Genomic DNA, 11,144 nt, shown 5'->3' with positions numbered 1-11,144 from the left:
CAGAGAGTGTGGCCGGCGAGGGGTGCACCTCTGCGGGCATGCCTCCGACGTCTAGCCCCCGTTGGTCACGGGGGTTCAGCCAAGCACGCGCCGCCGGCCCCGCAGAGCTGGTTCTCGCCTGGAGTGCGAGCCTTGCCCCGTGCATGGACTTCCGAAGTGATGACGTCAGCGGGAGCAGCCGCTCGGCCGTATCCGGCGGCATGTCACTGTTCCCCGGCCAGACTTGGCGGCAAGTCCCGGGGACGAACAAGCCCATGGAAGTAGGGGCTCAGCGGGAGCAGCCAGTTGGCCTATCCGGCCACATGTCACTGTCCCCCGGCCAGACTTGGCGGCAAGTCCCGGGGAGGAACAAGCCCATGGAAGTAGGAGCTCCGACTTCCAAAGTGATGACGTCAGCGGGAGCAGCCGCTCGGCCGTATCCGGCGGCATGTCACTGTTCCCCGGCCAGACTTGGCGGCAAGTCCCGGGGACGAACAAGCCCATGGAAGTAGGGGCTCAGCGGGAGCAGCCAGTTGGCCTATCCGGCCACATGTCACTGTCCCCCGGCCAGACTTGGCGGCAAGTCCCGGGGAGGAACAAGCCCATGGAAGTAGGAGCTCCGACTTCCAAAGCGATGACGTCAGCGGGAGCAGCCGCTCGGCCGTATCCGGCGGCATGTCACTGTTCCCCGGCCAGACTTGGCGGCAAGTCCCGGGGACGAACAAGCCCATGGAAGTAGGGGCTCAGCGGGAGCAGCCAGTTGGCCTATCCGGCCACATGTCACTGTCCCCCGGCCAGACTTGGCGGCAAGTCCCGGGGAGGAACAAGCCCATGGAAGTAGGAGCTCCGACTTCCAAAGCGATGACGTCAGCGGGAGCAGCCGCTCGGCCGTATCCGGCGGCATGTCACTGTTCCCCGGCCAGACTTGGCGGCAAGTCCCGGGGACGAACAAGCCCATGGAAGTAGGGGCTCAGCGGGAGCAGCCAGTTGGCCTATCCGGCCACATGTCACTGTCCCCCGGCCAGACTTGGCGGCAAGTCCCGGGGAGGAACAAGCCCATGGAAGTAGGAGCTCCGACTTCCAAAGCGATGACGTCAGCGGGAGCAGCCGCTCGGCCGTATCCGGCGGCATGTCACTGTTCCCCGGCCAGACTTGGCGGCAAGTCCCGGGGACGAACAAGCCCATGGAAGTAGGGGCTCAGCGGGAGCAGCCAGTTGGCCTATCCGGCCACATGTCACTGTCCCCCGGCCAGACTTGGCGGCAAGTCCCGGGGAGGAACAAGCCCATGGAAGTAGGAGCTCCTACTTCCAAAGCGATGACGTCAGCGGGAGCAGCCGCTCGGCCGTATCCGGCGGCATGTCACTGTTCCCCGGCCAGACTTGGCGGCAAGTCCCGGGGGACGAACAAGCCCATGGAAGTAGGGGCTCAGCGGGAGCAGCCAGTTGGCCTATCCGGCCACATGTCACTGTCCCCCGGCCAGACTTGGCGGCAAGTCCCGGGGAGGAACAAGCCCATGGAAGTAGGAGCTCCTACTTCCAAAGCGATGACGTCAGCGGGAGCAGCCGCTCGGCCGAATCCGGCGGCATGTCACTGTTCCCCGGCCAGACTTGGCGGCAAGTCCCGGGGGACGAACAAGCCCATGGAAGTAGGGGCTCAGCGGGAGCAGCCAGTTGGCCTATCCGGCCACATGTCACTGTCCCCCGGCCAGACTTGGCGGCAAGTCCCGGGGAGGAACAAGCCCATGGAAGTAGGAGCTCCTACTTCCAAAGCGATGACGTCAGCGGGAGAAGCCGCTCGGCCTATCCGGCCACATGTCACTGTCCCCCGGCCACACTTGGCTATAGGTCCCGGGGAGGAATAATGCCCATGGAAGTAGGAGCTCCTACTTCCAAAGGGGCAAGTCAGCGGGAGCAGCCACTTGGCCTATCCGGCCAAGTTTCACTGTTCCCCGGCCACACTTGGCTGTAGGTCCCGGAGAGGAATAATGCCCATGGAAGTAAGAGCTCCTACCTCCAAAGGGGCAAGTCAGCGGGAGAAGCCACTTGGCCTATCCGGCCACATGTCACTGTCCCCCGGCCAAGCTTGGCTGTAGGTCCCGGGGAGGAATAATGCCCATGGAAGTAGGAGCTCCTACTTCCAAAGGGGCAAGTCAGCGGAAGAAGCCACTAGTTCTATCCGGCCAAGAGTCACTGTTCCCCGGCCTTACTTGGCAGTAGGTCCCGGGGAGGAATAATGCCCATGGAAGTAGGAGCTCCTTCTTCCAAAGGGGCAAGTCAGCGGGAGAAGCCACTTGGCCTATCCGGCCAAGAGTCACTGTTCCCCGGCCACTCTTGGCAGTAGGTCCCGGGGAGGAATAATGCCCATGGAAGTAGGAGCTCCTACTTCCAAAGGGGCAAGTCAGCGGGAGAAGCCACTAGTTCTATCCGGCCAAGAGTCACTGTTCCCCGGCTACACTTGGCAGTAGGTCCCGGGGAGGAATAATGCCCATGGAAGTAGGAGCTACTACCTAAAAAGGGTGAAGACACTTGGCTCTAAGTCCCCGAGAGGTATACTGCCCATGGGAGTAAGAGCTCCTACTTCCAAAGGGGCAAGTCAGCGGGAGAAGCCACTTGGCCTACCCGGCCAAGAGTCACTGTTCCCCGGCCACACTTGGCAGTAGGTCCCGGGGAGGAATAATGCCCATGGAAGTAGGAGCTCCTACTTCCAAAGGGGAAAGTCAGCGGGAGAAGCCACTTGGCCTACCCGGCCAAGAGTCACTGTTCCCCGGCCACACTTGGCAGTAGGTCCCGGGGAGGAATAATGCCCATGGAAGTAGGAGCTCCTACTTCCAAAGGGGCAAGTCAGCGGGAGAAGCCACTTGGCCTATCCGGCCACATGTCACTGTCCCCCGGCCACACTTGGCTGTAGGTCCCGGGGAGGAATAATGCCCATGGAAGTAGGAGCTCCTACTTCCAAAGGGGCAAGTCAGCGGAAGAAGCCACTAGTTCTATCCGGCCAAGAGTCACTGTTCCCCGGCCTTACTTGGCAGTAGGTCCCGGGGAGGAATAATGCCCATGGAAGTAGGAGCTCCTACTTCCAAAGGGGCAAGTCAGCGGGAGAAGCCACTTGGCCTATCCGGCCAAGAGTCACTGTTCCCCGGCCACACTTGGCAATAGGTCCCGGGGAGGAATAATGCCCATGGAAGTAGGAGCTCCTACTTCCAAAGGGGCAAGTCAGCGGGAGAAGCCACTAGTTCTATCCGGCCAAGAGTCACTGTTCCCCGGCTACACTTGGCAGTAGGTCCCGGGGAGGAATAATGCCCATGGAAGTAGGAGCTACTACCTCCAAAGGGTGAAGACACTTGGCTCTAAGTCCCCGAGAGGTATACTGCCCATGGGAGTAAGAGCTCCTACTTCCAAAGGGGCAAGTCAGCGGGAGAAGCCACTTGGCCTACCCGGCCAAGAGTCACTGTTCCCCGGCCACACTTGGCAGTAGGTCCCGGGAGGAATAATGCCCATGGAAGTAGGAGCTCCTACTTCCAAAGGGGCAAGTCAGCGGGAGAAGCCGCTTGGCCTACCCGGCCAAGAGTCACTGTTCCCCGGCCACACTTGGCAGTAGGTCCCGGGGAGGAATAATGCCCATGGAAGTAGGAGCTCCTACTTCCAAAGGGGCAAGTCAGCGGGAGAAGCCACTTGGCCTATCCGGCCAAGAGTCACTGTTCCCCGGCCACACTTGGCAATAGGTCCCGGGGAGGAATAATGCCCATGGAAGTAGGAGCTCCTACTTCCAAAGGGGCAAGTCAGCGGGAGAAGCCACTATTTCTATCCGGCCAAGAGTCACTGTTCCCCGGCCACACTTGGCAGTAGGTCCCGGGGAGGAATAATGCCCATGGAAGTAGGAGCTACCACCTCCAAAGGGTGAAGACACTTGGCTCTAAGTCCCCGAGAGGTATACTGCCCATGGGAGTAAGAGCTCCTACTTCCAAAGGGGCAAGTCAGCGGGAGAAGCCACTTGGCCTATCCGGCCAAGAGTCACTGTTCCCCGGCCACACTTGGCAGTAGGTCCCGGAGAGGAATAGTGCCCATGGAAGTAGGAGCTCCTACTTCCAAAGGGGCAAGTCAGCGGGAGAAGCCACTTGGCCTACACGGCCAAGAGTCACTGTTCCCCGGCCACACTTGGCAGTAGGTCCCGGGGAGGAATAATGCCCATGGAAGTAGGAGCTACTACCTCCAAAGGGGCAAGTCAGCGGGAGAAGCCACTTGGCCTATCCGGCCAAGAGTCACTGTTCCCCGGCCACTCTTGGCAGTAGGTCCCGGGGAGGAATAATGCCCATGGAAGTAGGAGCTCCTACCTCCAAAGGGGCAAGTCAGCGGGAGAAGCCACTTGGCCTACCCGGCCAAGAGTCACTGTTCCCCGGCCACACTTGGCAGTAGGTCCCGGGGAGGAATAATGCCCATGGAAGTAAGAGCTCCTACTTCCAAAGGGGCAGGTCAGCGGGAGAAGCCACTTGGCCTATCCGGCCACATGTCACTGTCCCCCGGCCAAGCTTGGCTGTAGGTCCCGGGGAGGAATAATGCCCATGGAAGTAGGAGCTCCTACTTCCAAAGGGGCAAGTCAGCGGGAGAAGCCACTTGGCCTATCCGGCCAAGAGTCACTGTTCCCCGGCCACACTTGGCAGTAGGTCCCGGGGAGGAATAATGCCCATGGAAGTAAGAGCTCCTACTTCCAAAGGGGCAGGTCAGCGGGAGAAGCCACTTGGCCTATCCGGCCACATGTCACTGTCCCCCGGCCAAGCTTGGCTGTAGGTCCCGGGGAGGAATAATGCCCATGGAAGTAGGAGCTCCTACTTCCAAAGGGGCAAGTCAGCGGAAGAAGCCACTAGTTCTATCCGGCCAAGAGTCACTGTTCCCCGGCCACACTTGGCAGTAGGTCCCGGGGAGGAATAATGCCCATGGAAGTAGGAGCTCCTACTTCCAAAGGGGCAAGTCAGCGGGAGAAGCCACTTGGCCTATCCGGCCAAGAGTCACTGTTCCCCGGCCACACTTGGCAGTAGGTCCCGGGGAGGAATAATGCCCATGGAAGTAGGAGCTCCTACTTCCAAAGGGGCAAGTCAGCGGGAGAAGCCACTTGGCCTACCCGGCCAAGAGTCACTGTTCCCCGGCCACACTTGGCAGTAGGTCCCGGGGAGGAATAATGCCCATGGAAGTAGGAGCTCCTACCTCCAAAGGGGCAAGTCAGCGGGAGAAGCCACTTGGCCTATCCGGCCAAGAGTCACTGTTCCCCGGCCACACTTGGCAGTAGGTCCCGGGGAGGAATAATGCCCATGGAAGTAAGAGCTCCTACTTCCAAAGGGGCAAGTCAGCGGGAGAAGCCACTTGGCCTATCCGGCCACATGTCACTGTCCCCCGGCCAAGCTTGGCTGTAGGTCCCGGGGAGGAATAATGCCCATGGAAGTAGGAGCTCCTACTTCCAAAGGGGCAAGTCAGCGGAAGAAGCCACTAGTTCTATCCGGCCAAGAGTCACTGTTCCCCGGCCACACTTGGCAGTAGGTCCCGGGGAGGAATAATGCCCATGGAAGTAGGAGCTCCTACTTCCAAAGGGGCAAGTCAGCGGGAGAAGCCACTTGGCCTATCCGGCCAAGAGTCACTGTTCCCCGGCCACACTTGGCAGTAGGTCCCGGGGAGGAATAATGCCCATGGAAGTAGGAGCTCCTACTTCCAAAGGGGCAAGTCAGCGGGAGAAGCCACTAGTTCTATCCGGCCAAGAGTCACTGTTCCCCGGCAACACTTGGCAGTAGGTCCCGGGGAGGAATAATGCCCATGGAAGTAGGAGCTACTACCTCCAAAGGGTGAAGACACTTGGCTCTAAGTCCCCGAGAGGTATACTGCCCATGGGAGTAAGAGCTCCTACTTCCAAAGGGGCAAGTCAGCGGGAGAAGCCACTTGGCCTATCCGGCCAAGAGTCACTGTTCCCCGGCCACACTTGGCAGTAGGTCCCGGGGAGGAATAATGCCCATGGAAGTAGGAGCTCCTACTTCCAAAGGGGCAAGTCAGCGGGAGAAGCCACTTGGGCTATCCGGCCACATGTCACTGTCCCCCGGCCACACTTGGCAGTAGGTCCCGGGGAGGAATAATGCCCATGGAAGTAAGAGCTCCTACTTCCAAAGGGGCAAGTCAGCGGGAGAAGCCACTTGGCCTAACCGGCCACATGTCACTGTCCCCCGGCCACACTTGGCAGTAGGTCCCGGGGAGGAATAATGCCCATGGAAGTAAGAGCTCCTACTTCCAAAGGGGCAAGTCAGCGGGAGCAGCCACTTGGCCTATCCGGCCAAGAGTCACTGTTCCCCGGCCACACTTGGTAGTAGGTCCCGGGGAGGAATAATGCCCATGGAAGTAGGAGCTCCTACTTCCAAAGGGGCAAGTCAGCGGGAGCAGCCACTTGGCCTATCCGTCCAAGAGTCACTGTTCCCCGGCCACACTTGGCTGTAGGTCCCGGGGAGGAATAATGCCCATGGAAGTAAGAGCTCCTACTTCCAAAGGGGCAAGTCAGCGGGAGAAGCCACTTGGCCTATCCGGCCACATGTCACTGTCCCCCGGCCACACTTGGCAGTAGGTCCCGGGGAGGAATAATGCCCATGGAAGTAGGAGCTACTACCTCCAAAGAGTGAAGACACTTGGCTGTAAGTCCCCGAGAGGTATAGTGCCCATGGAAGTAAGAGCTCCTACTTCCAAAGGGGCAAGTCAGCGGGAGAAGCCACTTGGCCTATCCGGCCAAGAGTCACTGTTCCCCGGCCACACTTGGCAGTAGGTCCCGGGGAGGAATAATGCCCATGGAAGTAGGAGCTCCTACTTCCAAAGGGGCAAGTCAGCGGGAGAAGCCACTTGGCCTATCCGGCCACATGTCACTGTCCCCCGGCCACTCTTGGCAGTAGGTCCCGGGGAGGAATAATGCCCATGGAAGTAGGAGCTCCTACTTCCAAAGGGGCAAGTCAGCGGGAGAAGCCACTTGGCCTATCCGGCCACATGTCACTGTCCCCCGGCCACTCTTGGCAGTAGGTCCCGGGGAGGAATAATGCCCATGGAAGTAGGAGCTCCTACTTCCAAAGGGGCAAGTCAGCGGGAGAAGCCACTTGGCCTACCCAGGCAAGAGTCACTGTTCCCCGGCCACACTTGGCAGTAGGTCCCGGGGAGGAATAATGCCCATGGAAGTAGGAGCTCCTACTTCCAAAGGGTCAAGTCAGCGGGAGAAGCCACTTGGCCTATCCGGCCAAGAGTCACTGTTCCCCGGTCACACTTGGCAGTAGGTCCCGGGGAGGAATAATGCCCAAGGAAGTAGGAGCTCCTACTTCCAAAGGGGCAAGTCAGCGGGAGAAGTGACTTGGCCTATCCGAACAAGAGTCACTGTTCCCCGGCCACACTTGGCAGGAGGTCCCGGGGAGGAATAATGCCCATGGAAGTAGGAGCTACTACCTCCAAAGGGTGAAGACACTTGGCTCTAAGTCCCCGAGAGGTATAGTGCCCATGGAAGTAGGAGCTCCTACTTCCAAAGGGGCAAGTCAGCGGGAGAAGCAACTTGGCCTATCCGGCCAAGAGTCACTGTTCCCCGGCCACACTTGGCAGGAGGTCCCGGGGAGGAATAATGCCCATGGAAGTAGGAGCTCCTACTTCCAAAGGGTCAAGTCAGCGGGAGAAGCCACTTGGCCTATCCGGCCAAGAGTACTGTTCCCCGGCCACACTTGGCAGTAGGTCCCGGGGAGGAATAATGCCCATGGAAGTAGGAGCTCCTACTTCCAAAGGGGAAAGTAAGCGGGAGAAGCAACTTGGCCTATCCGGCCAAGAGTCACTGTTCCCCGGCCACACTTGGCAGTAGGTCCCGGGGAGGAATAATGCCCATGGAAGTAGGAGCTCCTACTTCCAAAGGGGCAAGTCAGCGGGAGAAGCCACTTGGCCTATCCGGCCAAGAGTCACTGTTCCCCGGCCACACTTGGCAGGAGGTCCCGGGGAGGAATAATGCCCATGGAAGTAGGAGCTCCTACTTCCAAAGGGGCAAGTCAGCGGGAGAGCCACTTGGGCTATCCGGCCACATGTCACTGTCCCCCGGCAACACTTGGCAGTAGGTCCCGGGGGAGGAATAATGCCCATGGAAGTAAGAGCTCCTACTTCCAAAGGGGCAAGTCAGCGGGAGAAGCCACTTGGCCTATCCGGCCACATGTCACTGTCCCCCGGCCACACTTGGCAGTAGGTCCCGGGGAGGAATAATGCCCATGGAAGTAAGAGCTCCTACTTCCAAAGGGGCAAGTCAGCGGGAGCAGCCACTTGGCCTATCCGGCCAAGAGTCACTGTTCCCCGGCCACACTTGGCAGTAGGTCCCGGGGAGGAATAATGCCCATGGAAGTAGGAGCTCCTACTTCCAAAGGGGCAAGTCAGCGGGAGCAGCCACTTGGCCTATCCGTCCAAGAGTCACTGTTCCCCGGCCACACTTGGCTGTAGGTCCCGGGGAGGAATAATGCCCATGGAAGTAAGAGCTCCTACTTCCAAAGGGGCAAGTCAGCGGGAGAAGCCACTTGGCCTATCCGGCCACATGTCACTGTCCCCCGGCCACACTTGGCAGTAGGTCCCGGGGAGGAATAATGCCCATGGAAGTAGGAGCTACTACCTCCAAAGGGTGAAGACACTTGGCTCTAAGTCCTCGAGAGGTATACTGCCCATGGAAGTAAGAGCTCCTACTTCCATAGGGGCAAGTCAGCGGGAGAAGCCACTTGGCCTATCCGGCCACATGTCACTGTCCCCGGCCAAGCTTGGCTGTAGGTCCCGGGAGGAATAATGCCCATGGAAGTAGGAGCTCCTACTTCCAAAGGGGCAAGTCAGCGAAGAAGCCACTAGTTCTATCCGGCCAAGAGTCACTGTTCCCCGGCCACACTTGGCAGTAGGTCCCGGGGAGGAATAATGCCCATGGAAGTAGGAGCTCCTACTTCCAAAGGGGCAAGTCAGCGGGAGAAGCCACTTGGCCTACCCAGGCAAGAGTCACTGTTCCCCGGCCACACTTGGCAGTAGGTCCCGGGGAGGAATAATGCCCATGGAAGTAGGAGCTCCTACTTCCAAAGGGGCAAGTCAGCGGGAGAAGCCACTTGGCCTATCCGGCCAAGAGTCACTGTTCCCCGGCCACACTTGGCAGTAGGTCCCGGGGAGGAATAATGACCATGGAAGTAAGAGCTCCTACTTCCAAAGGGGCAAGTCAGCGGGAGAAGCCACTTGGCCTATCCGGCCAAGAGTCACTGTTCCCCGGCCACACTTGGCAGTAGGTCCCGGGGAGGAATAATGCCCATGGAAGTAAGAGCTCCTACTTCCATAGGGGCAAGTCAGCGGGAGAAGCCACTTGGCCTATCCGGCCAAGAGTCACTGTTCCCCGGCCACACTTGGCAGTAGGTCCCGGGGAGGAATAATGCCCATGGAAGTAGGAGCTCACTTGGCTCTAAGTCTTCGAGAGGTATAATGCCCATGGAAGTAAGAGCTCCTACTTCCAAAGGGCAAGTCAGCGGGAGAAGCCACTTCGCCTACCCGGCCAAGTGTCACTGTCCCCCGGCCAGACTTGGCGGCAAGTCCCGGGAGGAATAATGCCCATGGAAGTAGGAGCTCCTACTTCCGAAGGGGCAAGTCAGCGGGAGAAGCCACTTCGCCTACCCGGCCAAGTGTCACTGTCCCCCGGCCAGACTTGGCGGCAAGTCCCGGGGAGGAATAATGCCCATGGAAGTAGGAGCTCACTTGGCTCTAAGTCTTCGAGAGGTATAATGCCCATGGAAGTAAGAGCTCCTACTTCCAAAGGGGCAAGTCAGCGGGAGAAGCCACTTCGCCTACCCGGCCAAGTGTCACTGTCCCCCGGCCAGACTTGGCGGCAAGTCCCGGGGAGGAATAATGCCCATGGAAGTAGGAGCTCCTACTTCCAAAGGGGCAAGTCAGCGGGAGCAGCCACTTGGCCTATCCGGCCAAGAGTCACTGTTCCCCGGCCACACTTGGCAGTAGGTCCCGGGGAGGAATAATGCCCATGGAAGTAGGAGCTCCTACTTCCAAAGGGGCAAGTCAGCGGGAGCAGCCACTTGGCCTATCCGTCCAAGAGTCACTGTTCCCCGGCCACACTTGGCTGTAGGTCCCGGGAGGAATAATGCCCATGGAAGTAAGAGCTCCTACTTCCAAAGGGGCAAGTCAGCGGGAGAAGCCACTTGGCCTATCCGGCCACATGTCACTGTCCCCGGCCACACTTGGCAGTAGGTCCCGGGGAGGAATAATGCCCATGGAAGTAGGAGCTACTACCTCCAAAGAGTGAAGACACTTGGCTCTAAGTCCACGAGAGGTATAGTGCCCATGGAAGTAAGAGCTCCTACTTCCAAAGGGTCAAGTCAGCGGGAGAAGCACTTGGCCTATCCGGCCAAGAGTCACTGTTCCCGGCCACACTTGGCAGTAGGTCCCGGAGAGGAATAATGCCCATGGAAGTAGGAGCTCCTACTTCCAAAGGGGCAAGTCAGCGGGAGAAGCCACTTGGCATATACGGCCAAGAGTCACTGTTCCCCGGCCACACTTGGCAGTAGGTCCCGGGGAGGAATAATGCCCATGGAAGTAGGAGCTCCTACTTCCAAAGGGGCAAGTCAGCGGGAGAAGCCACTTGGCCTATCCGGCCACATGTCACTGTCCCCCGGCCACTCTTGGCAGTAGGTCCCGGGGAGGAATAATGCCCATGGAAGTAGGAGCTCCTACTTCCAAAGGGGCAAGTCAGCGGGAGAAGCCACTTGGCCTACCCAGGCAAGAGTCACTGTTCCCCGGCCACACTTGGCAGTAGGTCCCGGGGAGGAATAATGCCCATGGAAGTAGGAGCTCCTACTTCCAAAGGGTCAAGTCAGCGGGAGAAGCCACTTGGCCTATCCGGCCAAGAGTCACTGTTCCCCGGCCACACTTGGCAGTAGGTCCCGGGGAGGAATAATGCCCATGGAAGTAGGAGCTCCTACTTCCAAAGGGGCAAGTCAGCGGGAGAAGCCACTTGGCCTATCCGAACAAGAGTCACTGTTCCCCGGCCACACTTGGCAGGAGGTCCCGGGGAGGAATAATGCCCATGGAAGTAGGAGCTACTACCTCCAAAGGGTGAAGACACTTGGCTCTAAGTCCCCGAGAGGTATAGTGCCCATGGAAGTAGGAGCT

Source organism: Engystomops pustulosus, unplaced genomic scaffold (assembly GCF_040894005.1).
Source record: "Engystomops pustulosus unplaced genomic scaffold, aEngPut4.maternal MAT_SCAFFOLD_564, whole genome shotgun sequence".
NCBI classification, from domain to species: domain Eukaryota; kingdom Metazoa; phylum Chordata; class Amphibia; order Anura; family Leptodactylidae; genus Engystomops; species Engystomops pustulosus.
This window is presented reverse-complemented; position numbering follows the sequence as displayed.